Source organism: Castor canadensis, chromosome 16 (genome assembly GCF_047511655.1).
Source record: "Castor canadensis chromosome 16, mCasCan1.hap1v2, whole genome shotgun sequence".
In the NCBI taxonomy this organism is placed as follows: Eukaryota; Metazoa; Chordata; class Mammalia; order Rodentia; family Castoridae; genus Castor; species Castor canadensis.
The window spans coordinates 71,867,278-71,893,152 of NC_133401.1; the positions used below are offsets into that span (position 1 = coordinate 71,867,278).

Consider the following 25,875-nt stretch of genomic DNA (forward strand, 5'->3'; position numbering starts at 1 on the left):
TTTTGCACAATATTGATTTGCTGATTGCATCCACATGGTATCATTGAATATGTTCCACTGTTCTTAATTTCCTGTAATTTGGGAAGTAGAAATGTGACCATACTCATATTTGATTTGGTTTTATAATATTATTTCATAGGTGCTGGGCTCTTCCATTAGGAGGCTCAAAAATCTCATCCTTTAAAAATTGGATGATCATTGCAGAGATCCTTTAAATCATCAGGAATTACAAAATGATGATATTCCAATTCTAACATTTCTTCATAAGTTATTCACTCAAATTCTTGTATAATGAAAAACTCTCTATCAACTAGTTTAATATACTGAGATATAGGTAACAAAGGAAAGCATAAAAATTATTATTTTTACAAAGTGAAAATATGGATCCATAAAAATGATGTAATCATACAAATGTTAGCCTAGTATCCACCATAAGTGTTATGAGACTGGGAAGGTGATTATGATTGTGCAGGGTGATGAAACATTACCCTATTAGTTGGCACCATATTTCCTCTTTGGAAGGGAATTGTTTTAGTTTAGGGAAGTGCTATGAAGAGCCATTTGCCAGGGGAGGTGAAATGCTAAGCCTAAACATCATCAAATCAGCTGGATGATTTAAATTAAATAGGAAGTGGACGTTGGGGATGAGAGATTAGAGGCTGTAGCAGTTTAGATTAAGCTTAATAGCAAGTAACAGAAAATAAAAACAACAAGGCTTAAATAAACTACAGAGGTACTTCTCTCGTATAAATGGCTGCAGTTAGGTGTTATCAGGGATCAAGTCTCCTTTGATCTTATTCTAAGGTTACTAGTTCCAAATTCCAAGTGACTGCAGGAGTTCTGGTCATTTTATCCTGTCCTTGCCAGCAGGATGTAGGAAGGATGGAGAGCACACTTCTCTCATTAAGGATATTTCCCAGGAAACATACAAAGAAATGATTTCCTTTTTCATCCAATTGTAACTGGGAGTTTTAAGCTAGAGGCTTAACTTCAGAGGTTCTTCATGTCAGATCTGGCCACTCACCCAACTATGCCAAATAAGAGAAGAGTAGTGGTGAAGAGCAGAGAAAGGAGATTTATTATTGACACAGCATGGGAAGAGGCAAAGTAAGCATCTCAACCCATTTTTGGGGTACAGAGATAAACTTTAGATTTGAATAGAGGAAGAATCAGGACAGTGGTGAGAGGAATGCACAATTAAATAGTACTGGGAAAAGTGTGGTCTGGTTGGTCATTATCCCAATTCTGGTTCTGTGAGGGGTTCTGGAGGTGTTGTCTGGAAAAACTGTTTGAAAAACAATCATTTGAAGGGAGCAATCTGTTTTCCAGGAGATGATTTTTCCTACTTCAGGGTATAGCCTTATTATTATAGCTAACTGTTCTCATCTGAGGGATAGCCTGTCCTGCAAGGCTCTGCTGTTCCTTTCTTTGGGGGTAGTTTCAATCCTTTGTCATAAAGTTGTTATTGATCAGTCCTATACTTCTTAGAACCCAAGGTGATTGCAAGAGAGAGAGACGCAGGAGGAAAGGACACAAAGGCAAAATCGGGGCAGGGATGCCATGCTTGCCTGCTGTGGGAGTAGGAGAGAAAGCCCTATGATCAAAAGAGTTGAGCCATTTAGGACTACAACATAAAGAGTGGTGGGATTATAGATGTCTAATATTCACTCTGAACTTGTTTTCTTTGTTAAGCTGCAGCTACTTCTTTAGCTCTTAGATATCAATTTATTGCTGGGTTGAGAAAGTCTGGACTGTGATTATGGAGATAGAACAGTGGGATGGTACATAAATCAAAATAAACTGGGAGTTCAAATCCAGAGGGAACATGAAACCATAAACAGGCTGTGATTCATAAAAACCTTCCAGAAGATTTTGGATTTCTACACTGTATGTGGTATACCAGTTATCTGCTGCTGTGTAACAAATTACTCCAAAATTTGAAGCAAAACATATTTATCATCTTATACTTCTATAGTTCAGAGATTCAAGCACAGCTGACCTGGGTCTTCTCCTATAAGGTCTCTCACAAAGCTATATCCAAAGTGTCAGACATGGCTCAACAGAGGAAGGGTAAGATTTCACTCATTTACAAGGTTGTCAGCCATGTTTAAAGTTCCCTGCAGGCTGTTGGACTGAGTCTGTTAGCTGAAGTCTCCCCTCAGGTCTTTACCATATGGGCTTCTCCAGCACACTTTCCTTCATCAAAGCCAACAAGAGTTTGCTAGCAAACTAACCAATCATGGAAGTGACATCCCATCATCTTTGCCGTTTATTTTTTGACCAGAAGCCAGTCACTAGGCAAAGTTCACATTCAAAAGAAGGTGTAATTATACAAGATGTGAATAGTAGGAGATAGAAATCATTGGGTGCCATGTCTAAATCATCTAAGTCTATCTGCTCAAAGAATGTGAGGGGTGTGTGTGTGTGTTTATTGCAAATCTGTAATGCAGTTGCACTATTCAAAGCACTGCAGATACAATAGTAGAAATAAAAGACAAAATGCCTGCCCTTATGGAGGTTATGGTGCATCTTCCTCTGGATGGCAATGACAGAGAGAACTTGCTGACAGCTGAGTTACAGTTGGTTATAAGATATGGGTTGTTCTCTTTTGTAACTGGAAACATGACCGATCTGATATGGGATAAAAAACACCCAACCTTTCTGGGGCTGGGGGCTTGGCTTAAGTGGTAGAGGGTCCTGCCTAGTATGGGCAAGGCTCTGGGTTCAACTCCTAGCACCACAAAACCAAACCAAATAACCCCCTTCCCCAAACTCCCAAAACTTGCTGTTCCTGAGATGTGTGTCTATAGGATTTCTTTTCTCATAGAAGACTGGATGTTTGGCTGTTTGCTTTTTCATTTTGCTTTTTCATTCTGCTGAATTCAGGACTTGAGAGGAAAGAGGGAGCCTGTTTTGAAATCCACACAAGGGCACAGCATGAAACACCAACTGGAGCCTGGGAGCAGTTCTTACCAGCAGAGGATGGGGAGGCAGAAAGAGTTTCAAAGAGCTTTTTCCAAATTCACCATGAAGTGCTCTTTCTGGACCAAAGCAAACATTTCCTGTTGCATTTAGAAATCCATCCAGAGCCTAAACTCTGATACCAGTTCCCAGTCCCTAATTCCCTCAGCACATCTCACATTTTTGTTTTTAAAAATCTCTGGATAAGATGATGGCATGAGAGTTTATCAGCACATTTGTTTCAGAGCCTTGTGTACTTCTGGGCTGGGTGGCAGCTGAGGCCCTTTGGGGTTAAGCTTCTTGTCTCAAGATCCCGAAAATAGTTCTAAAGGATCTGCAGTTGGGTTAGAAGATAATCCACAGGGTGAGATGGAGAGGGTAGAGGGAGGAAAGGGGGAGGACATGTAAGCAAAGTTCCAGCTAGATTGGGTTTAGTGCTGGCCAATCATGAAAGCATTCTGGTGGCCTCACCCTTCTATCTCCACCTGCTGATTCTACCCTCCCAAACAGAGGTCAAAGGAAGCCACTAGAGCTAAGAAAATGGAATTTGGGGAGTGATAATTTTGCCATTTGCTAGTTATGGGAATCAGCTTTACCTTTTGGAGCCTCAGTTCTGCCAGTTGTAAAATGCTAACCTAATAAAGTTCTTTCTTTTTTTTGAAGAAGTCATAAACAGCATTTATTACCTTGATATATCATACTTCCTTCGTATTTACCTGGTTTTTCATTGCCCTCCCTCCTCCCACAGTCTGGCTACACTGCATCCTCCAATGGTTAGCTTACAGCAGTAACGTGTTATTCCATATTCCTAAACGACTTATTCACAGGGTCAAGGTTCTGGTCCAAAAACCCTTCTCTATAGGAAGTTCAGTGCTTGCGAAAGAATTTGTAATAATCCAGGCCTCCCAGGATGGCCATCTCCAATAAGATGACAATAGAAAGTAGCAACTTGTTGGTTGTCACTTTTCTGGACATTGAGTGGAGAATCTTTCGACTTTTGCTCAAGTTTTCACTTGTGTTTACTAGTTTGTTCTTGATACGGTCCAACTGGTCTGTTGCGCCCCCAGTTCTGTGATTTCTGAGCCAATCTGGTCAGTCTCTGTGGCAATCCGATGAGAATGCTTGATACTTTGGCTAGCCAGGTTTGTTAGGATTTCAGTGCCTTGTAGAAGCAATGCCCTTTGAGTTTGGAGCTGATTCATCTGCTCATTCTCTAAGGCATATGTACCGAACTTCATGTCTCCTCAGCCCCCAGGTATGGCTGTCAAAGAAATGCTTCTAACCTCGGGGTGGAGTTTGGCAAGGTCATCCGGTAGTTTTGCAGGTTAGGCACCATGGGGTTACGGAAAGATAAGGGTGCATACTATAGTTCTTCTTCCATCTCTGCCAGCGTTTCATTTGCTTCTTGTTGCTTTTCATCAAAATCTCTGATCAACTTGTTCTCTTTGGTCTCCGGTGTTCCCAGCAGCTGCTCGGGCACCCCTCGTAGGTCTTTATGGATGCTCTGAGGAGGTGTGGAGGTGCCCTGGTGCAGGCTGTGCTTGAGCAGTGGCCGCCGAAATTCTGGGTGCTGGGTCCACTCCTAGCCCAGTGGTCAGCCTCACAACCCCGAAGCCATCACTGCGACCGTCCGGCAAAGTTCTTTAAAAATAGCTGAACTCAGTGGCTTGTTCCTGTAATCCTAACTACTCGGGAGGTAGAAATTAGGAGAATTGTGGTTTGAGGTTAGTGTGGACAAACTGTTAGTGAGACTCCCATTCCTTTCTTTTTAAAAATTACAATATGATAGTTGTACATGGGGGATACATTGTGACATTTATATACGTGCTTACAATATATCTTAATTAGATTCGCCTCTTCTATGGTGCTCCCTTATTCCTCCTTCCCCTCTTAGAACAATGTCAACAGGTTTCATTGTTTTATTTTCATACATGAATACAAAATACATCCACCATCTTTGCCTTCTTTTATTCTTTCTGTCTTCCCTCCCACCCTCCCACTGGTACCTATTCCTGTACAGGACCCGTTTTGCCTTCCTGGAGAGTCCCCATTTCAACCAATAAAAAGCTGGGCATGGTAGTGAGCACCTGCCATTCTAGCTATGGGGTGGGGGGAGCATAAGTTGGAAGATATGATCCAGGCCCACTAGCCATAAAAGCAAGACTTATTAAAAAAATAACTAAAGCAAAAAGGGCTGGTAGTGTGACTCAAGTGGTAGAATGCCTGCCTGGCAAGTGCAAGGCCCTGTGTTTAAACCCCAGTACCAATAAATAAATAAATAAACAAGATGTAAACATATTTAGCACAGTAATTGGCACATAAAAAGTGCTCAATGGTGGTATCTGTTTCTAGCAGGGCAGACTTAAGAACCCAACTTACAGATGGGGAAGCTGAGTGCATACAGCTGTGAGGTCTGAGCACCCTGATTCCTCAGTTCTCTCTGGTGGGGATGCTGTTTGTCTCTTAGAATCCTGTATCTTTCCCAGGCTCTATAAGCCAAGTCCTGGCCAATCTCCCCATGCTCTGCTTGCCCACCCTGAGGAGCTAAGGGCTGGTAGAAGGGACCATCCACACCTCTGTCTACCTGGACCAAAGCTCCCCTGTATCCTGGGCCTGGCAGGGAGCAGACTGGGACAGAACTGAAGAGAAACCTGAATGGGGTCTCCCAGGGAGGCATCCAGTGGGTAAGTGCTGACCTGCTGGCGAAAAGCCTTTAAAGTGATTCTCTTGCATTACCCTAAGAGCATTCATATGCAATTCAGGGCAGATAGAAATGCATCCCTGCTGTGCTCAAGAGGCTAAATTTGGAAGGCTCTTGTCCAATTAAAGTATTACTGGAAAAAAAAAAGTACTACTGAGTGCAACTGCTCCTCAGGTTATTTCTGAAGAGGCAGGGGTTTATTTATTTAATTATTTATTTTTCTACTTTTAGGGCAGAGATGCAGCAAAAAGGCCAGTGCCCAATAAGAACTAGAGGATGCTCAAGTCTGTGCTGGACCTGAATTCTCTCTCTCTCTCTCTCTCTGTGTATTTCCTTCTTTCTAGCTCTCGTCTCCATGGTTCTGAGGAGCTAGACTACCTAGGTTTGAATCCTGTGTTCGTATTCTTGCGCCAATGGGAATGATAATAGTATGTGCCTCATAAGGGTGTGAGAGAAGGAACGTAGCAGGGAGGCTAAAGTACATGAACCACTTTAGCAGAGTGCTAAGCAGGCATATTGTAGCTGCTCAATAAATTGTATTTCCTACATCCCTTTCTCTGTGTGGATTTCTTTATAGCATGGTAGATGTAAGTAGCTACATTAAGGTAGTCTGACTACAAAGAACAGAAGTGGTTTGTAAGTAAACTCTAGCATCTGGAATGGGTCTGTTGTGTTCATCCAGCACCATGGACAGCACCGGCCCAGCTCAACTAAACATGTGAGTGCTCAAAAAAGAGCCGATGAATGAAGGTATAAGTGAGGGAAACCACTAACTTAAGTAGGAAAGCTCAAGTAACTCTCAGGACATAAAATATTACATCGAACCCAGGGATGGGGATGAGGAAGGCTCCAGAACAGACTAAGGAAAAGATATAAGCTAGGGTCTGGAATGCTACCAGGAATGAACTTAACATCTCTGGGCACCCATGCACAGTTACTTTTTCTTTTTTCTCTATACACTATTTTTTTCTGCTTTTCAAGATGTCTGGTGAATTATGGCCACCCCACAATTGTTAGTTTACTACAATTACCTATCGGGTACTTCCAGTATATCTCTGAATCCTAATTTCAAATTTCCAGGAGTGAATCTGATTGGCTGAGCTTGGGTCAGGTATCTCTTCCTTGTTTAACTAGAAGTGTTAGGGAACAGGGTCACATTTTGGTTCCTCTTCCCTCCCACAGATTTAGGGGGATGTTTCTAGGGGAGGGACTTGTTAGTTCAATGGCTGCTTTGCATGGCTGAGTCTGTGGGAAAAGAGGCCAATCTGTAGGAAGGATGTGGATGAGCTAAGGCATCATCCTCAGAGTATGGGTGGGGGTGCATGTGGATGTAGAATCTACAGGACTAATGAATTCCATGTTTCTGTCCAGATGGCTTATATTGGAGTGGTATTTGGGGAGATTTTTTGGGAAATTTCCTATTGAGGTCTGAAATTTCCTAGGCTCCAGTCATCTAACATTCTAGTGGGAATAGTGGGTGTTAGTAAATATGAGAGCCTAGTTTTTGAACAAGGTATGCCAAAAATTACTACATTATTTATGTGGGATGTCTGTAAGCTTACCCCAGGGGAATGAGTTACATATGCAAATCCCTTGCCTTAGTTTAGAGTTCCTGCTGGTCCTTCATATTAGGGAGCTGTATGTTTCCCTGATCCAGTGGTTCTCAAAGTGGTCTCCCACCAACCCATCAGCATTGCCTGGGAGCTTATTAGAAATGCAAATACATGGCCCCTCCCCCAGGTCCACAGAATCAGTTCTTCTGGAGATGGGGCTTAGCAACCTGTTTCAACAAATTGGGGGTTTAGATTGTGACATATGTTAAAGCTGGGAGAACCACTGCCTTCATCTGTTTTTAGGACAGGCTTGCCCTACAGTTCAAGTATCATAGGATCTACCTGTGTGAATAATTTTCTGAGCAAGGTCTTTGAGATTAAGCCCTGTGGAGACTTTGGGAAGATATTGCCACAAAATTCAATTTTCTTCAGTCTTGGAAAAAGTTGTAATTCCTGAAGAGATATTGGCCTGAAAATTGCTTATGGATGATCTATCCAAGATGACACTGCTCTCTGTCTTTCAAAATAACAAGCAATGTCAGCAGGACATTCATGCTCAGGCATCGGTATTTCCCATCTTCAGGCCAAAGTAGTGGGTAAAGCACTCTGAACTGCATTACAATGGACCAATGTCAAATTCCACTGGAGTAGAAGCCAGGTGAACTGATTCAGTGTCTGCTATCCCTAAAGTGGGATAATTTCCACTTAATTCCCTCAATGGCCCCCTGAAGTAGGTACTATCTGTGATCCTTAAAGAAAAGTGAAGTAGTTTGACCATTACTAGTAAGTAGTAAAGTGGCATTCAATCTAGACACTTCTATGCCAGAACCCAATTAGCCACTATGCTCAATGATTACCCATGGCACATTAGTGTCCTCTTTTTCCCCTTATTTTTTTGTCTCCTCATCTCTGCATTGAACCCCACCCACCTACCCTGCACTGTGCCTCCTCACCTTGTGGAGGTTGGGGCAAAGCTTCCTTGCTTTTTGTCTTCCCTCCAACTGAAATTGGAAGGGTTGGGGAGAGAGGGATTTATAAGTAGGAAGAGGGTATCCATGGGGCAAAGATGGAGGTGATGAGAGCGGGAAGTGAGTAACAAGAGAATAAGGTGATGTAGCTAGTCTTGTTGGAACAAGGCAGAGATGGCCTTGCAGAAACTTCCTGACTCAGAAGCAAGAGAGTTTGTTGGGCTTGAAAGAATCAATTGCAAATGCTGGCAAAGATTCCTTGACCAAACTCTAGTCAGGCTCCTCTAAGCCTTCAAGGCCCTGATCGTGAGCTCTGTGCTTGGCCTGCTTAGCAAATGTCCTGCTGAGTCTTAGCCAAAATCCCCTACACTTGGTAACTGACCACTTTGAGATCAAATTCTTCACCCGCCACATCTAATATCTTATTATCCAGGCTTGTCTTCAGCATGAATCTTGTAGTGTCCATCTAGCAAGATCTCCCTCAGCCTTGATGTTTCCTTTTAGTAATTTTCCATTCACTGACCCTCAACCTGCTCTATAAATCCCCTCTTGTCCTTATTATATCAGGGGTTGAGCCCAATCTCTCTCTCCTGCTGGGAAATACCATGATAGTAGTCCTTCTGAATGAAGCCTGCTTTCCCATCTTTCACAAGTGCCTGTACTACTTTTCTTTGATAAGCCACTCAGCATTTTAGAAGCAGCTCTGAATCTCTCCTCCCAGCACATTGGTTCTCAGAGACCCCTCCTCTGCTGAACTTCAACACAATCCTGCAGTTACATGTATAAATGTGTAGGGATGGTGGGGGAGATCGAGCAGGTAGTATGATATTGTCTGAAAATAAGTTTATTGCATCTTGGTAGAATAAGAGCTCAAAATAGAAATTTAGCTGACTTATAAACAATAAGGGAATAGTATTTCTTACACAACTGAGTATGTGAACTAGGAATCCTAGGAATGCCACTCAGGTTACTCCAGAGGCACCTGCACACCCATGTTTACTGCAGCACTGTTCACAATAGCCAAGTTATGGAAAAAACCAAGATGCCCCACTATTGACGAATGGATCAAGAAAATGTGGTATTTATACACAATGGAATTTTACTCAGCCTAAGAAGAATGAAATCTTGTCATTTGCAAGTAAATGGATGGAACTGGAGAACATCATTTTAAGTGAAGTTAGCCAAGCTCAGAAGGCCAAAAATTGTATGTTCTCTCATATATGGACTTTAGATCTAAAACAAATGCAGTGATATTATTAGACTTGGGTCATACACTAAGGAGAGGACATGTACACAGGAATAGGGAAAGGTAGGAAACCCAAAACTTCAAAGTATTTGATGTGCCCACTGCAGAGGGCTTAATACAGTAACCTTAAAACAACAGAGGTCAATATGGGAAGGTGACCAGGAAGTAGTGAAGAGGTCAGGTAGAGATGAGTCAATTCTGGTTGTAATACACTTGTGCATGGAAGCAACAGTAGGAATCTCTCTGCGTAGCTATCCTTATCTCAACTAGCAAAAACGCTGTCTTTTTTATTATTGCTTATGTCTTCTCTTCAAAATTGCAGAAAAGGGAGAGGGAGGGGGCAGGAGGCAGGGGGGAGAAATGGCCCAAACAATGTATGCACATATGAATAAATGAATAAAGAAAAAAAATTTAGAGCAAAAAAAAAAAGTAAAAAATAAGGGAATAGTATTTCTTACACAACTGAGTATGTGAACTAGGAATCCTAACTTCTTTACACAGTTGGGTCCTTTTCTCCTTAACAACCTGTGATTTTGTCACTACCCATGGCATTTTGCAGCACTTAGCTATAAAATTCATCATATTCACCCTTCTTTTGAAAAAAAAAAAAGGAATGTTTCCTTTCTAGAGCTTTGGTGTTTTAAATTTACCTGTTCCTACCACTAGGTGGGGCTACAAATTGCAGGATGCTTGGACTCTTGCTGGGACGAGTGTGAAGATGAGCAGATTAAAAAAACAAGGAAAGAAGGTGACTAATTCCTACTTGGGCTCAGAAATAGCACATTTAATACTCTCTTGTGGAATTGGGTTTAAAAAACAACATAGGACCCATTAATTGCAAATAATTCAGAAATTTATTAGTTAAAACTATTCACATTCCACTTTTCAGAGAAACTCACTGGTAACAGTTTGGTCTGTATACTTCCTGATTTTTTTCTTTGCCTTTCAGTAGAGGTACATTTATGTGTACACCTGCATCTTTACGGATATATCCATGTTTACTCATTCCAACGTTTTTGCTTTCACTTTGTGTATTTTATAAATATTTTCCTAATAGGACAGGTCTGTCTCATACATTAGTTGGCAACAAAGAATTCTCTGGTATGAATGTATATGAATTTTAAAACCATACTTCTCTGGATGGGCATTTAGAGTTTTCCTTCCTCCCTCCCTTCCTTCTTATTGTTAAATATTAATTTTATTGAGAAGCCATTAGGCTGCAATGGCTTCTGTGCCTTGAGTTCTTAGGAAAGCAAACTGAAACTCCAAATGGAAGCTCAGCTAATCAGAAACAACAAACTAACTCTTAACGAGGGACTTTTCCACTTTAGCCAATCAGATATAATTCCTTTGTCTTGCTTTCTCTAATAACTTTTGTTTCCTTTGGGGCAACATTGAACTGCTTGTGGTCTGATGATGCTCAATTCATGAATGGTTGAATTCTCAAACTTTCAAAAACTGTATGTGCCTGAATTTATCTTTACATTCTTTCCTCTCTGTCTCCCCTTCCCTTTCTTCCTCCTTTCTTTTCTTTTTGCTAACACTAACAATGTTGCAATAACTATTTTCACGTCCTTAACTTTATGCCTTTGTTGGTGTCTACTGTTTAATTTAGTTTGATTTGTATGTTTATTCTTTTCAACTTTTACATCTGCTGGATCTGAAATTATATACCCTTATGATTTTGATAGCTACTGCCAAATTGCCCTTTGAAAAGGTTGTACTATTTTAGACTCACACCAGCAGAGTTACAAAGAGCAGTGTTTCTAAATTCTGCGTTGTACCTCCTTGTTTAATGACCATTCCCCTGCCAGACTGTAAGACTCCCTGAGGGTAGGAATCTGCTCCTCCTCTGCAGGCAATGAGCACAGGCCTGGCCCACCATAGGTGCTCAGGAAGTATTTGTGGAGTGAAAGAATAGGTGCAGAATGAGTGCTTGCCAAGACTCATGCTTAGAAGGTTGCCTGGGACAATTTAAAAACCAGAACACTATTTGTTATTTTTTTACATTTTTTACTAGCATATATTAGTTGTACAGGGGTTTCATTGTGACATTTACAAATGTGCTTACAATGTATCTTGATTAGGTTCACCACTTCCATCTTCATCGTCCTCTCTTATCCCCCTTCTCCCTTCTTAGAAAATTTCAGCAGGTTTCATTGTTCTATTTTCATATGCATATACAAAGTATATGAACCACATTTACCCTCCTTTACCCTCTCCATTTACCCTCTCTCTCCCACTGGTACCCATTCATTCCCCCACAGGACCTGTTTTACTTTCCTATTCATTTTTTCACCATAGCATTTCACACTTGCATATACTGTATTTTTATAAGAGTTACACCCTCTATTACTCTTTCTCTATCGCCGTGCTCCCCTATTATTCAACAATTTTCAGTGCATTTTATTTCATCATCTCCATAAACAAACGCAATGTATTTTGATATTATTTACTGTCTTTCTCTTTTCCTTTCCCACCTCTCTCTAGTCCCTTCAGACAGGACAGACCCACTGTTGTAATCATGTTCTCCCCTTCACCTACACATACACACATGTATAAGATCATATGTGTATTTATGTACACATTTATCTTTCCGGTCTAGTTTGCACATATGAGTGAAAATATGTGACCTTTGTCCTGAATCTGGCTTACTTTGCTTAACATGATGATCTCTAGTTCCATCCATTTACTTGCAAACAACATAATTTCATTCTTCTTTGTGGCTAAATATTTCACCATTGTGTAAATATACCACATTTTCTTTTATTTATATGTGCATACAATGTTTGGGTCATTTCTCCCCCCTTACCACATTTTCCTAATCTATTCATTGGTTGTAGGGCATCTGGGATATTTACAAATCTTAGCTATTGTACAATACCTTCAGTAAACATGGTGTGCAAGTGTCTTTATAGTTTCCTGACTTACATTCCTTTGTATACTTGCCCAGGAGTGGTATTACTGGATAGTATAGTAGTTCTGTTTTTAGTTTTTTGAGGACCTCCATATTGCTTTCCATAGTGGTTATACTACTTTACATCCCCACCAACAGTGTATGGGAGTTCCTTTTTCCCTGCATCCTCACCAACGTTTGTTGCTGTTTGTGTTCTTGATGACAGCCGTTTTGGCTGGAGTGAGGTGAAATCTGAATGTATTTGTATTTCCTGTATGTCCAGGGTTGTTGAGCATTTCTTCATGTATTTATTGGCCATTTGTACTTCTTTTGTGAATTGTCTACTTAATTCACCTTCCCATTTATTCATGTTGATTCTATGTGGGATTTTTAGCCCTCTGTATATTCTGGTTATTAATTCCTTAAAACAGTAACTTAAAAAAAGTAGATTTGGAAGACCATTGTTTCCTAAATTCACTTTGGACAGTAAAACAAAAAAGTCTGTATTATTTTAGTCCAAAATTTTAATTCATTGCTTTAAGTTGAGAGAAAAACAAATTTTGACTTCATCAAGTGTACTCAAATTGAATAATATATTTGAACATAAATGTTAACACATACGTGGACTGTTGTTGCTGAAAAGTCCTGACTCCTTACTTTTCTCTACCTTTCACCATTTCTCATCTCTTTATTTGGCATATAAGGGCAAGTGGCTATTCCTGACATGTGAAACCCTTCAAATTTGAGCCTGGTATCTAAAACTCTGGTTTCATAAATATAGATACAGGTTTCCTCTGGAGGCTAGGCATCCTCTCTGTGGGTTCCTGGCTAGTTCCTCTCAGTTTATAACCTGCATCAGTTGTACACAGAGTAAGGGACATAGTCAATGCATTGTCTGGTTCTTGTGGCTGTCAGTGAGTGGGTCTAGTTCGTGGCACAGAGTGCTTGGCTTAGTTTCTGCCTTTTTTGTTCTATGACCTTCTGTTCTATTAGACTGGAGTCTAATAACATACATACCTCCTCTGTACATAGGAAATGCAGTAGTCCCCCTTATTTAGGGGATGTGTTTCTAGATCCTCAATAGATACTTGGATGTATGGATAGAACAAGCTCTCTACATACAGTTTCCTTACATTTGTATCTGTGGTAAACTTTATAAGGTTGACACAGTAAGGGGTTAGCCACAAAAATAACAAAATAGAAGTTATAATATTATACTCTCACTTGATTCTGAACATCCCTTGCTGAAGCCTTCCTATGGGCTCCATGCTTTTTGGCCCAACATGTGGACATCAGTCAGAACACGTTTTCTGTTCATGTCCTCTGCCCACAGATTCAATGCCTTTTTCATCTTAAGTAACTATTCACAATTAGTCACTGTAACTTTTGTAGTCTGAGATATCATAGCGAAACTACCATGAGTTTATTTTTCTTTCTTCACAATTTTATGGACAGATTCATTCTTATTGTAGAACATAGTTACTTCTGTATGTGACTTTTTTCCTTATTTAGCTGAGAACATTTATCTTTTTGCTTAAAGGAGGTACTTTAAGGCTTCTCTGGTATATCTGACTTGTCAGCATCACGATTCTTGTGCTTTGGGGGTCATTGTTACATAAAATAAGGGTTACTTGAACGTGTAATACTGCAGCAGTCATCTGAAAATTGAGATGGCTCCTAAATGACTAATGGGAGGGTAGCATATACAGCATGAATATGCTGGCCAAAGGAATAGTTCATGTACTGTATGGGACAGAGCAGGGTAGCATAAGATTTCATCACACTACTCAGAAAGTTGCACCATTTAAAACTTATGAATTACTTTGGGGATTTTCCATTTAGCATTTTTGCACTGTGGGGTAATTGAAATTGCACATAAGTGGGGACCACTGTATTCAGGGAAGTCTCAACAAAGAATATGATCTCAAGAGTAAATCTCAAAGATCTGTCTTATACTTCAGGCCTAAATACCACCATTCCCCAAACAAAACCAGAAAGGTGTAGGGAAAGCCTGTTTTATGGGGAGGTGCCTCAGAAAAGCATGGATACAAGGGTAAGGTATGTCAATGCCTTCTCCAATGATACTCTAGCTATTTAGTCATCTTCCTCTTGCTGGCACACAAGAGACAACCTTCCAAAGCAAGGTTGTGACAATTCCCCTCATAAACAAGGAAATCGCAACCTCTACTCTTGTTTTCAAAACTCTTCCTGTGTTAGCTGTCCCCTCCCAAAATAATCTGCTCAAAGCAATCCTTTTGTTAAAGAGACATATTTTGGGCTGATATATTCTGATCTTCTAGTCATATGGGGTGGTGTGTCCCGAACCTCATTAACATAGGCAGATGAAAGACCAGTGGGAAGAGCAAGGTTATTTATGCTAAGTAGAAAAAATGCTTGTGAGGGGTCAACAGGCAAAGAACTTTAAATAAAAAATGGAGAATACAAGAGAAGAGTCCTAGGGTGAGGTGGGCACTGAAGGTGGAAGCCACTCCCGGAGAGAGAAATATAGCCAAGCCTTCCAGGGATGTGAAGGACTTGGCTCTGTTGCCTCCACCAATCAGGGACCTGTCTCGTTGGGGCTGCTTTTGTTTTATTTGGTGTGTTGTTAGCCTTTGCTCAGCCAAGGCTGTGGTTAACTTGGGACCATAGGCAGGGGGAGAAGGTCACATCAAATTTAGTGGGAGGCATTTTAAGTACTTAAAGCAATAAATCCTCCTGTACCTTGAGTCTGCTCAGGCTTCCTCAAACCTAAGAATTCAATTTTGTGCAGCGTACACAGTTTGCCAAGCACGCTAAGTCACTGGGAGAACAACTTGATGTATTGCTAGAGGAAAAAAAATTGTTATGTCCCTTTCTTCATTCAAATTAGCACCTTTTTATATGGGCTGACAAGAGACTGATCACTTGAGAATATATCCTGGCTTCAAGTGATTTGGTATCTCTTCCTCCTCTGTTTCCCTATCTTTATATTCATGCCTTACTTTTTAAGGCATTATTATTATGATTGCTATAGAATCAGTGCCTGATTCATAAGCTCTAGCCCCAAGGGTTTGACATATGGTAGGCATTAATAAATGATGAATGAATAAATGACTAGATTTGGTTGCTGTCTGCAGACTGCCCTATTTCCTTCCCAGAGGGTCAGAGGAAGCTTTAGCTTTATTTATTACTTTTTTTGATCTTTTATTGATTTATTTTTGCATGGTGGATGTTGTATGCAGGACGTCGTGTGCACTGCTCAGATTTCCTTAGAATGAGGGTCTTCTTATCTTGGCAGCTGGAAGTGCTGGTGGCTCCTTAAGGAGCTCCCTGAGTTGCAGAGAGCTACTTTACCCAAGGTCAGCCTTTCCTGCTCCATGTGGAGTTGTAAAGACCTGGACTTCTCCTAACTAGGAACAGTTTTGAAAGGTCTGTCTAGCTCTAGAAATTTTTGTGGGATTGGCTGTCACTGGGTTGCAATACAGCTCCTCTTTCTCTTTCTTCTGTCTTGTCACTCCCCCAGGTGTTTGACCCCAAGAGGACTCTTTAATAAATCTCCCACATATTAAATTCCATCTCAGAATCTGCTTCCCAGGAAACCCAACCTATGGTATTTTGTTTTATTATTAGATTTCACTCTGACCTTCTTTCTCACTGGCAAAAAATATTGGCTAACCTTTATTGCATGTTTACTATGAGGTAGGTACTCTACCTGACCTGTTCCACTCATTCCTCATGACAATACGAGGAGTGGCCCTGTTGGAATCTACATGTTGCAGGTGAGAGAGTGAGACTGGGGACACGAGGACTTCCGTTGGCCACATAGTCAACAAGTGCTAGAGCCAGAACTTCAGTCCACTTGGGTTCTAGAACCCAGGGTTTTAACTACTTTGTTTGGAACTTGAGATAAAAATTAAGAACAGGCATTTCCAGGTTTTATAGAACATAGATGATTCTTGTCAAGGGTTTGGGAGCTGAGTAGGTGAGCAATATTTCATGTCCAGGACCTTCTACCATGTGTTAGTATGGTAAAAATGCCCTAGAGTTGTAAAGGCTCTGAGAAGTTGTATTATTAGGGAGATAAAATTAAAGAAAATTTATATATTTTAGTATGTAAATTGACTGAACTCCTGCACTATGTCCAAAAAACCAAACCAAAATGGAGTCTCTTGCGCTAAAATTCCACGTTGCCAAATCCAAACTGAGCTATTTATCTGATCTTCTGAGAACTCAGAAGAAAGAGAGATAATGGCCAAATCCCAAACAGCCCAGTTTTAGTCAGCATGATAATGAGGCTCCCTCTCCCCCAACATACACCCTTTTCCAAAATTGTGGTACTGGTGTTTAAATTAAGGACTTCATACTGGTGAGGCAGGTGCTCTACCACATGAACCATGCCTCCAGCCCTTTTCACTCTGGTTATTTCAGAGATAACTCTTAGTTTTTGCCCAGATTGGACTGGATCATGATTCTCCTATTTTTACTTCCCACCAACCGTGGGGATGGCCAGCATGAACCGCCATGCCCAGCTCTTTTCTGTTGAGATGGGGTCTCAAAAACTGTGCTGGCCTCAAACCACAATCCTCCCAGTCTCAGCCTCCTAAGTAGCTAGGATGACAGATGTAAGCCACTGGTGTCTGGCTTCCTTTGTTTTTTAAAAATTCTTTCAAAAGCTGTGACCTGACATGACTTGATGTTAATGAATCAGTTATTTTCCTGTTGTTCTGTTTCTGGATCTCTACTCTACAAGGAAAGTAGCTTTGCAAGGACCAATCCACTCTTTGCTTTTTGTTTATGCTTTCTTTATCTCTTCTCTGTCTAAAAAAAAAATCCAATCTCCTCTGTCCAGTTCATTGGAACATTCATTTCACTTTATGGAATGATGTGTTGATGTATTCTAGAATCTCACTAAAGCCAACTAAGATTTTGAGCTAAATTCATTGTAATTTTGTCTTTTGACATTTGACTATAAAAACACATGTAGTGACCCTGTTAATATCCTGATGTTTTTGTGGAAAAAAATTTTGGGGGAAACACTAGTGCTATAGTTTGGATCTGGAGTTACTCCCAAAAGCCCATGTGTTAAGGGCTTGGTTGCCACCCCATGGTGATATTGGGAGGTGGTGGGCTACTAGGAGGAAGTTGAGCCACTGGAGGTGTGCCATTGGTAGGGATATTGGGATGCTGGTCCTTTCCTCTTTCTTTTTGCTTCCTAGCTGACATGAGGTGAACAGGCATCCACCACCATGTGTTCCTGCCCTGATGTACTGTACTGTCACAGTCCCAAAGCAGCAGGGCCAAGTAACCATGGGCTAAACCCTTTGAAACTGTGAGCCAAAATAAACCTTCCCTTCTTTTAAGTTGATTTTGTCACAGTAACAGAAGGTTGACTAATAGAGTAATAGAGTTGGCACTAAACCTTAAGTGCTTATTTTATTTTATGGGGGATTGGTAAGTATTTGGGGGTTACCTTTTCTAGTCTTGACTGATCATTATGCTATTCTGAACAAGTGGTCTCAAATCTGTACAATGGGAATAATGCTGGTCACATGAAAGTCACATAGTAACCAAAGAAAGTACTAGATGCAAAAAATCATTAAAACTGTACTGACACAAGGAGCTTTTACAGCATTAATATTTTAAGATTCAGAAACATTAGAGAGTTGATTTGTCAAAAGGCATCCCTTCTATGAAATACAGCTTTGGAAAATTTCTGATGGGAATCAGCTCTACACATAAGTCTGTTAAGGTCTGTTTGAAAAAAATCATAATTAGAACACCTATAATTAACTGCATAAGGTATTTTTCAAGGAGAAATATTTACTAATCAAATAATTTTTGAGCATGCCCTATGTGCCTAGGAATATGGGAATGTAAATAAGTATCTTTTTTAAAAATTAATTTTTATTAGGATATATTTGTTATATGGGGAGATTCATAATGACAATTCCAATTAAGCTTGTATTGTACAGTAGTTACATCACCCCATCCTCTCTCCCCAGCAACCCCCTCCCCACCCCACTCAAAGCAATTGCAAGAGGTTTCATTGTTCTATTTCATCTAAGTATATGAAGTCTATCAACCATATACCCTCACCTTAATTTCCATCATTCACCCTCCCTCCACACCTTACCTGTTTTACAGTCCTATCTTTCATTATTAATGTTTAAGTTGATGATCAAAGGGGTTTCTCAGTGTATGCCCACTGTGGGTTACTTTACCTTGGACTGTTTAACCCCTTTCATTAGTCTTCCCTACCCCTTTACCTCCTACCGCCCACCCCCATTTTTCAACAGATTTCAATCATGAATAAGTATTTTATCTTGGAAGAATTTACTGTATACAGCAGAGAGGACAAACATATGACATACATTTTCCTTTCTTATCTGACTTGCTTATTCCAGACCTCACTAATCAATCACTGAACTCTTAACCATCAAACTCAGATGCAGCCACAGAACTCTCACTATAGTATTCTGAGCAGCCTTATGAGATAGGATAAACTTGGATGATGGGAGAAGATGTTTTAGGACACCCCAAAGATGAATTAAATCCCAAGTATGGAAGTGATAGCCTCGGCCTAAAATCTTTGCTTATGGCCGCATCTCTGAATTGGACAACGATGTTTCCTTATGTTAGATTCTAGAAGACTCATACCTTTCAGAGTCACTTTGACCTTCTGACTGACTGCCAGAATCTGGATTGTGATTTCATTCTTTTGCTGAGTCAGAGATGGAGAACCCACAATTCTGGGGGCCCATAAATTACTTCTAGTTATTGCAATGACAAAAGGCCTCTTTGAAGGTGACTTGCTCACTCCTTGCTTTATAGCCTCATATATCAAGGAGGAAGATGGAGTGGAATCAGTTACTCTGAGGAGATCCAAGATACAGAAGAAGTGGGTCTATGAAACTGTCTGTGAAATTGGGCACTTTCCGTCAAAATGCAATTAAATTAGCCCGGATTCTATAAATAATATAGTAAGGTTTCCTTCCAGCTCCCCTCCCAAGCCTTGTGCCTTCTCTCTGTGCCTCTTGAGATAACTGAATTCTAAATGCATGGCATCAGGAGGGTGTTGGTAAAAACTGGGCAATGATTTGCTTAATTTGGCCTTAGCATTAATTAGTAGAAGCAGAATATGCTGCAGGTTAGATGTGTGCTATGCTCAGTGAGGTATAAACGAAGATAACAGGATGGAATGCCAGAGACTTGGATTCTTGCTCTTCTGTGCCTCTAAGTACTCAGCTCTGTGACATAGGACAGGTCTCTTTCCTTTTTGGTCCTTGCTGTCCCCATCCCAGTAATGTTTAAGGCTTTGTTAACCAGCATAGCCATTGAAGTGATTTCTGTCACCAAGATTTACTTCTCACTCATGCAACATGTTTACCATGGGTCAGCTAGGACTCAGTCCTTGCTCTGGGACCTGGGTTGTGGAGCAGCCACTCCTTCCATTCTGCAGATTGCTATGGCAGAGGAAAAGAATTCCTTGCAAGTTCTGTTGGTGATCAACTGGCCTAGAAGTACATGTGTCTTGTCTTATCACAGTCATTGGATAAAACTAGTCTAATGGACTTACACAAACACAAGGGGTTCTAAAATGCAGCCCTACCAACTAACTGACATTTGGTGAACTGCATTAATGAATATCTCAGGCCTCTTCCAACATTGATGTTTTATGATTTTAATGAAACTCTGAGTTTTCATTCTTGCTTTTCATTTTGATTAGGATTCCTGAATGGATTAGGTTCTGAGTGGACCTCCTTCATTCACCACTTGCTGATTGACAATTCTTTAGTTTCCTCATGGGTTGGTCTGCTATATCTTTACAGTTCTACTAGTTATGTGATCCTGGGCAATGACTTTGTGACTCAGATTTCCCAACTCTGTAGTAGGAATAATAATGGTTCCTATTTAATAAGGTTGTTGTGAGTTAATGTTTAGAACAGTGTTGCATATCTTGGGTACTCAAAATGTGCTAGACATTATTGGGGAAGACAATATGGTGTAGAGGCTCTGAGTTCCAGGTCTGGAGCAAGAATGCCTGGCTCCACCACTTGTACACCATGATACCTGGGGCAGGGTAGTCTTCTTATCTGTAAAGTAAGCATAGTTGTAGTATCTACCTCATGAGATTGTTGTGATGATTAAATGAACTATTACTCCCAAAGCACTTAGAATAGTACCTGGATGAAGTAAGAGCTTGAGATTATTAACTCCTGTTAGTATTTCTTTTTTGTGGGACTAGAGTTTGAACTTGCTTTGTGCTTGCAAAGCAGGAACTCTACTGCTTGAGCTACATCTCCAGTCCATTTTGCTCTGGTTATTTTGGAGACAAATGAACTATTTGTCTGGGCCAGCCTCAAACTATGATCCTCCTGATCTCAGCCTCCCAAGTAGCTACAATTATAGGTGTGAGCCATTGGTGCCTGGCTTAACCCTATTATTATTGTGCAGCACGTAGCATTCAACACCACTGAGATCACACTCTGCATTTTGGAACTTTGCATTGTGTTTCCTTGGCCCCATTCATTCTTAGTTTTCTCCTGCCTTGATTGCATTTTGTGTTGAAGATGCTCCCTAGTCCTCAGAGTTTGAGATTTCCCAGAGTTCCATCTAATGCTGCCATGCATTCTCTATTAGAGCTTGAGATTTCCCAGAGTTCTATCTAACACTGTCATGCATTCTGTACATGAGCTTCTTGGTTCCCATGGCACCAGTTTTTTCACTGATGGCTTCCAGAGATTCATGTTCACTCCTCACCATTCTTGGTGTCTACTGGCTTTGTCCGTCTGGATATTCCAAGGTACTCCACATGTCTATACCTGAATTCTTTATCTTCCCTCCCTCATCATCACCCATCCAGCCGTCCCCTTCATTACTGACTCTTACCATGACATTCAGAGGATGAGCTATGAAAGTTGGGATCACTGCCACGTACTAGATGTGTACCTGGGGCAAGCATTCTACTCTCATAAGCTTAGAAATAAGGATAATTATAGTGCTTACTTCATAGGCTTAGTCCAAAGATTGGACGGGATCATTGTGAAAAGTATCAGGCATGTAATAAGTGCTCCATAACCGATCTCTACTACTAATGCTATCATTCGCCACATCTCATAATTATGTTTCATTTAGGGATGGACCACAGATATGACAGCAGTGCCATGAGACTGATCACCTAGCAATGTCACAACCATCTTGCTTTGTGTACATGCACTCTGATGTCGTACACCACAAAATCACGTAACCTAGCATTTCTCGCAATGCATGACTATTGTCAAAAGGATGCTGATGTTGATTTTCCCTGTAACTCAGGGACTTTTGCCTTCCTGGGCATCATTTTCTCCTGCCTGGATGATTGGCAACGGTCTTCTACCTCAATTGTTTTCCTGCCTCATCTGGTCTTGCTCACTTGCAGTGACTCTAATTTTTAGAAGAATTTTCTTTCTAAACATACCTCTGATCAGAGGATTCTACCACTTAGGACTTTCAAATATCATCTTTCCTAAAAGATAAAGGCCAAACTTACTATATTCACACATGCCAACAGTGCTAACTTATAAATGTGCCCAATAACTCACTGTTGATTACTAACTTACTTACTTGCCTGGAGCCCACTGTTAGCCCAGAACAATGCATTGGTGTTAGGAAGTCTTCAGCTATCCAATAAGGGCTTGAGTAAGACTGGATACCACCCAACTCCAGGATGGTTTTCTCTTTGTGTGCTGTGTGTATGGTACTCAGAGCACAGTAGGGATCCCTGGAGTTGGATAGAGCAGTGGCTTGGAAGAGTCCTGGGTCTCTACCCACTGACAAGTCACTTAGTGGCTTTGAGTCTTAGTTATGTAGTGGGGTTGGCAAGGCCTGAACTAGCTTTCCTTGTAGTTGAGGGGGAGGGGAGGACTTGTGATTGTGACAGGGTTTATAAGCTGGGATGTCCTGTCTCTCACAAATGCTTCTGCTGTTGTCAGTAAAGATTGTGAATAGTACAGACTAAACAGATCCTAATTGCCTACAGTTAATTCTAAGATACAAGCCCCTATTATGAGCAGCGGTGTGTGATTTGCCCAAGGAAATTATTTATTTATAATTTAAACTACCTTTAAAAAATTCTACCAACAGTTTTCATCATAGCAAAAAATTACTAGTCTAAAGGAAAAAATAAAAACACTCATAATCTCACCCACACAGCAGCCAACGTTATTAATTCCTTTATGTGTTTCCTTATAAAATCTTTCTCAAGCATATGTGGTGTATGAGTCACTTTATAGCTTGCTTTTTCCCTACTTCATGTACCACAAGCCTCTTTCCACATGAATAAATATGCCTTCATGATGCAATTATTAATAGCTGCATATTTTTCAGTTGTGAGGCTACTTTTTAATTTATTTAACTCACACACTCTTTCTGGCATTTAAGTTAATTTTTACTTTCTCCTGTTGCAAATGGGCTGCAAGGAACATCCTTGTAGATAAATCTGTGTGCACATCCATGCCTTTTTCTTCAGGTTAAATCATAGAAGTAGAATTATGGGGTCAAAGAATAGGTGTATTTTAAAAAAAGGCTTTTGCAAAGAACTGTCAGTTGCCCTCTAGTAAGATTGCATGCTCAATTGGATTTTGAAGGTCATTTCTGTCTAATAGTGGAGTGTGCAAAATAAATAAACTTTGAACTTTCAAATGGAATTAATCTCTGGTAGGCTGTTATAAAGTTTTAGTCAGAAATGTTTATAATTCTAGCTGGGAAATGATGCTCAGTGAAAGACTAGTAGGAAAGCCAAGCCATAGTAATAACTTTTAGGTTATCTTCTTCATTGGATTTTTAATATTTAAAAATTGGAGTATAATTTATATAGGCTGTAGTTTCATTTTAATTGATTTCAGTAGAGCTAGCAGGTGTTCACACATATCTGATCCTCCCCAGGCATGTGGAAAGATGACATCCCTGGTTCTTTGCAGTTAGGTGGAACTAGTGACTGTGCCTAGCTGGAGGCCTGTAAGCAGAATGTTGTGGGTCACTCTTGGGTGAAGGACTGCATTGCTGATATGAGATTTCCCTGGAGATGTCTTGTGCATGCTGACACGGGAACTCCGTGTTACAGAGGTGCACGGCGGGATGATGGAGCCTCCCTTTGCCTGGGTCTCTGAACATCTCTGGAAAGCCGTTGCCCTGGAGGGTCACCTGTACCCATAGTAGACTTTGTGTGAATGAGAAAGAAACTTATGCTAAGTGACTAAATTCTGAAGAAGGACCTAATTTATCCTAGTGACATAATTTGATTCCAGGCCTAAATTATTTGTTACTTTATAAATATTCCTTAGAGTGTCTGTTTAGTGCTGGACACTGTGGAGGACAGAAGAAAGTATAAATATCTCTGTTTGCAAAGTATATACAACCTTTACTGTAATATGGTAGACCCCTATTGTTTGTTGTTGAATACGTGTATAAATCAAATGTTATAAATTAATACAATAAACACTCTTTTAAAGGGACATATGAATAACAGGTACAATGAATGCATTTTGTTCTGGAGGACATCACTTGCTCTGTCCTTCCCATCTTCCTTCAGAAAACTTGTTTCCTGCTTGTGTGGCTCTGGTGGGTCAGTACATTTCTGACCTCCCTGGCTGTTGGAAAAGGCGTACAACTTCTCTGCAAGTTTTCCAGTTGAAGGTGGAGGTGGTCACTTTCTTTTGCTCTCTGTGTCCTGGGGTTTAAGGAACTGATCCTGGAAAGAATATCTCCAGGAAGCCAGAGAGAGTGAGGACAAGTCATTGACTAAAGCCGAAATGAAATCTGGAGCATTGAACAGTGACAGGTTTAATGCTGTTTGAGTTTCTGCATCTGGGAGGGCCTGGGTCAGTATTACCTGTACACTTTCAGATGTGTAAAGTAATAATTCTCTTCTTTCCTTTTTGTCTCAACTAGCTTCAATCTTTTCCAATAGTAAGAATTCTCATTATTAAAACTGATATTATATTGGTTGATAAAAATAAATAAAAATGTGTTAGTAACAACCAGCATATACCGAAAGCTCACATACAAACCTCATTTAATCCTCTTAACACGTCCATGATGTTGGGATAGTTGCTAGTACCATCCCCACTTTACAGAGGTAGAAAGTAGACTGGACCTAGCCAGGTGAATTATTCAAGGTCACACACTCTGTAAATGGTGGGATGGAATCAAGCTCAGACACTCTAATTCTTAAGTCAGTTTGTCCACATGAGCGCACATTTTAATGTTCTAGCTTACAGAAAATGTTTTCTGCTTTTTCTCTAGCTCAAGTTATCTTCAGAGGATGACAAAATAATTTGAGGTCGTTTTATAGAGGTAATATACAAATCCTTGCAATTAAAAAATGTAAAAGTATTTAAAAGAAACATTTGCTGTTTGGTGTAATTTTACTGTCTTTGGTTAGAAGTACCTGAATTCAGGAATATTTGACACTGCTAATGTTTGATGAATCAATTAATGTCTTCATGCTGGATATAGCTCCAATTATTTCTGTTTTCCGCTGTATTATCTCATTTTGTCGTGTATTTTTTTTTAATTTTATTGCTTTCTATCCTTTTGAATATCAGGCCAGCTTATAGAATCCATGGGTCTTTCTGGTGACCTGGCTACAAGGGCAAGTGCGTACCAGTTGCTGAGTGAGTTTTCTGCAGTGGATGAACCTGGCTACCTGTGCTGTCCAGTGGAGCCTGCAGCAGACAGAGTCTGTAGGAGACAGCCATGCACCCAGATGCTGGCAGCATGGTGGCAGAGGCAGGAAACAGGGTTGTCATTATGGTAATGGCACAGGTGGAGCCAGAGCCAGTGATCCCTTGGGGAAACAAGAACTCTTACAGGTGCATTGGAAGTCTTTATACCATCAGTTTGAAGGGTTGTGACACCTTTACTTGGCACCTCCTAATTGATTTTACTTTTCACTTGCAAAGAGAGCATTGTTCTATTAAAGCCAATGCCCTTGCGGACCCAGCAAAAGATTAAAGAGAGGCAATGTAGTCGACATAGCCGTCAAGTGCAGCAGTTCGGATTTTGAACTCTGGAGACAGACTGCCAGATTCCAATCTTGGCCTTTGGCCTCTGTGGTTCTGCAGTTTTGGCAGGAGTCTTCATCTCTCTGCTCCTTGTCCTCATCTGTGAAGTGAAGGTGATTATAATACCCCATCCCTCAGAGGGTTGTTAGAAGTATAAAATAAATAAGTTCATGGAAAACAAATCACTCTGGACGCTTATCACATGCCTGACTGATGCTAGGGAAGGAAGCTTTGGGGAGGGTGATGTTTGCAGAGGAAACAGAGGGCTTCTGAGTCCTCATCTAGTACGTAGCAGGTGGGTGGCCTTGGACACATCACATGCTCTTTCTGCCATTGAATGAAATGTGATCACCAAGGAAGCTCCCCGTGTGGTCTGACACTCACAGGTGCATAGGAGGCGGTACTCTTTTTCCTTTTGGGTCTGTTTGCCCATCTGTACAGTGAAAGTGGTTGAGATCTTTAACTGCCTAAGAATTTGAGTCTGATAGCAGGGTCTCAAATCAAAAGGGACGTCCTTTATGGGACTGG

At 40.6% G+C, this 25,875-nt stretch overlaps 1 pseudogene; it reads right to left on the bottom strand.

The window, feature by feature from the left end:
* Nucleotides 1–3,828: 3,828 nt before the first annotated feature.
* On the bottom strand, nucleotides 3,829–4,456 carry LOC109692237 (vesicle transport through interaction with t-SNAREs homolog 1B pseudogene; annotated as a pseudogene).
* Between the last annotated feature and the right edge of the window lie 21,419 nt (nucleotides 4,457–25,875).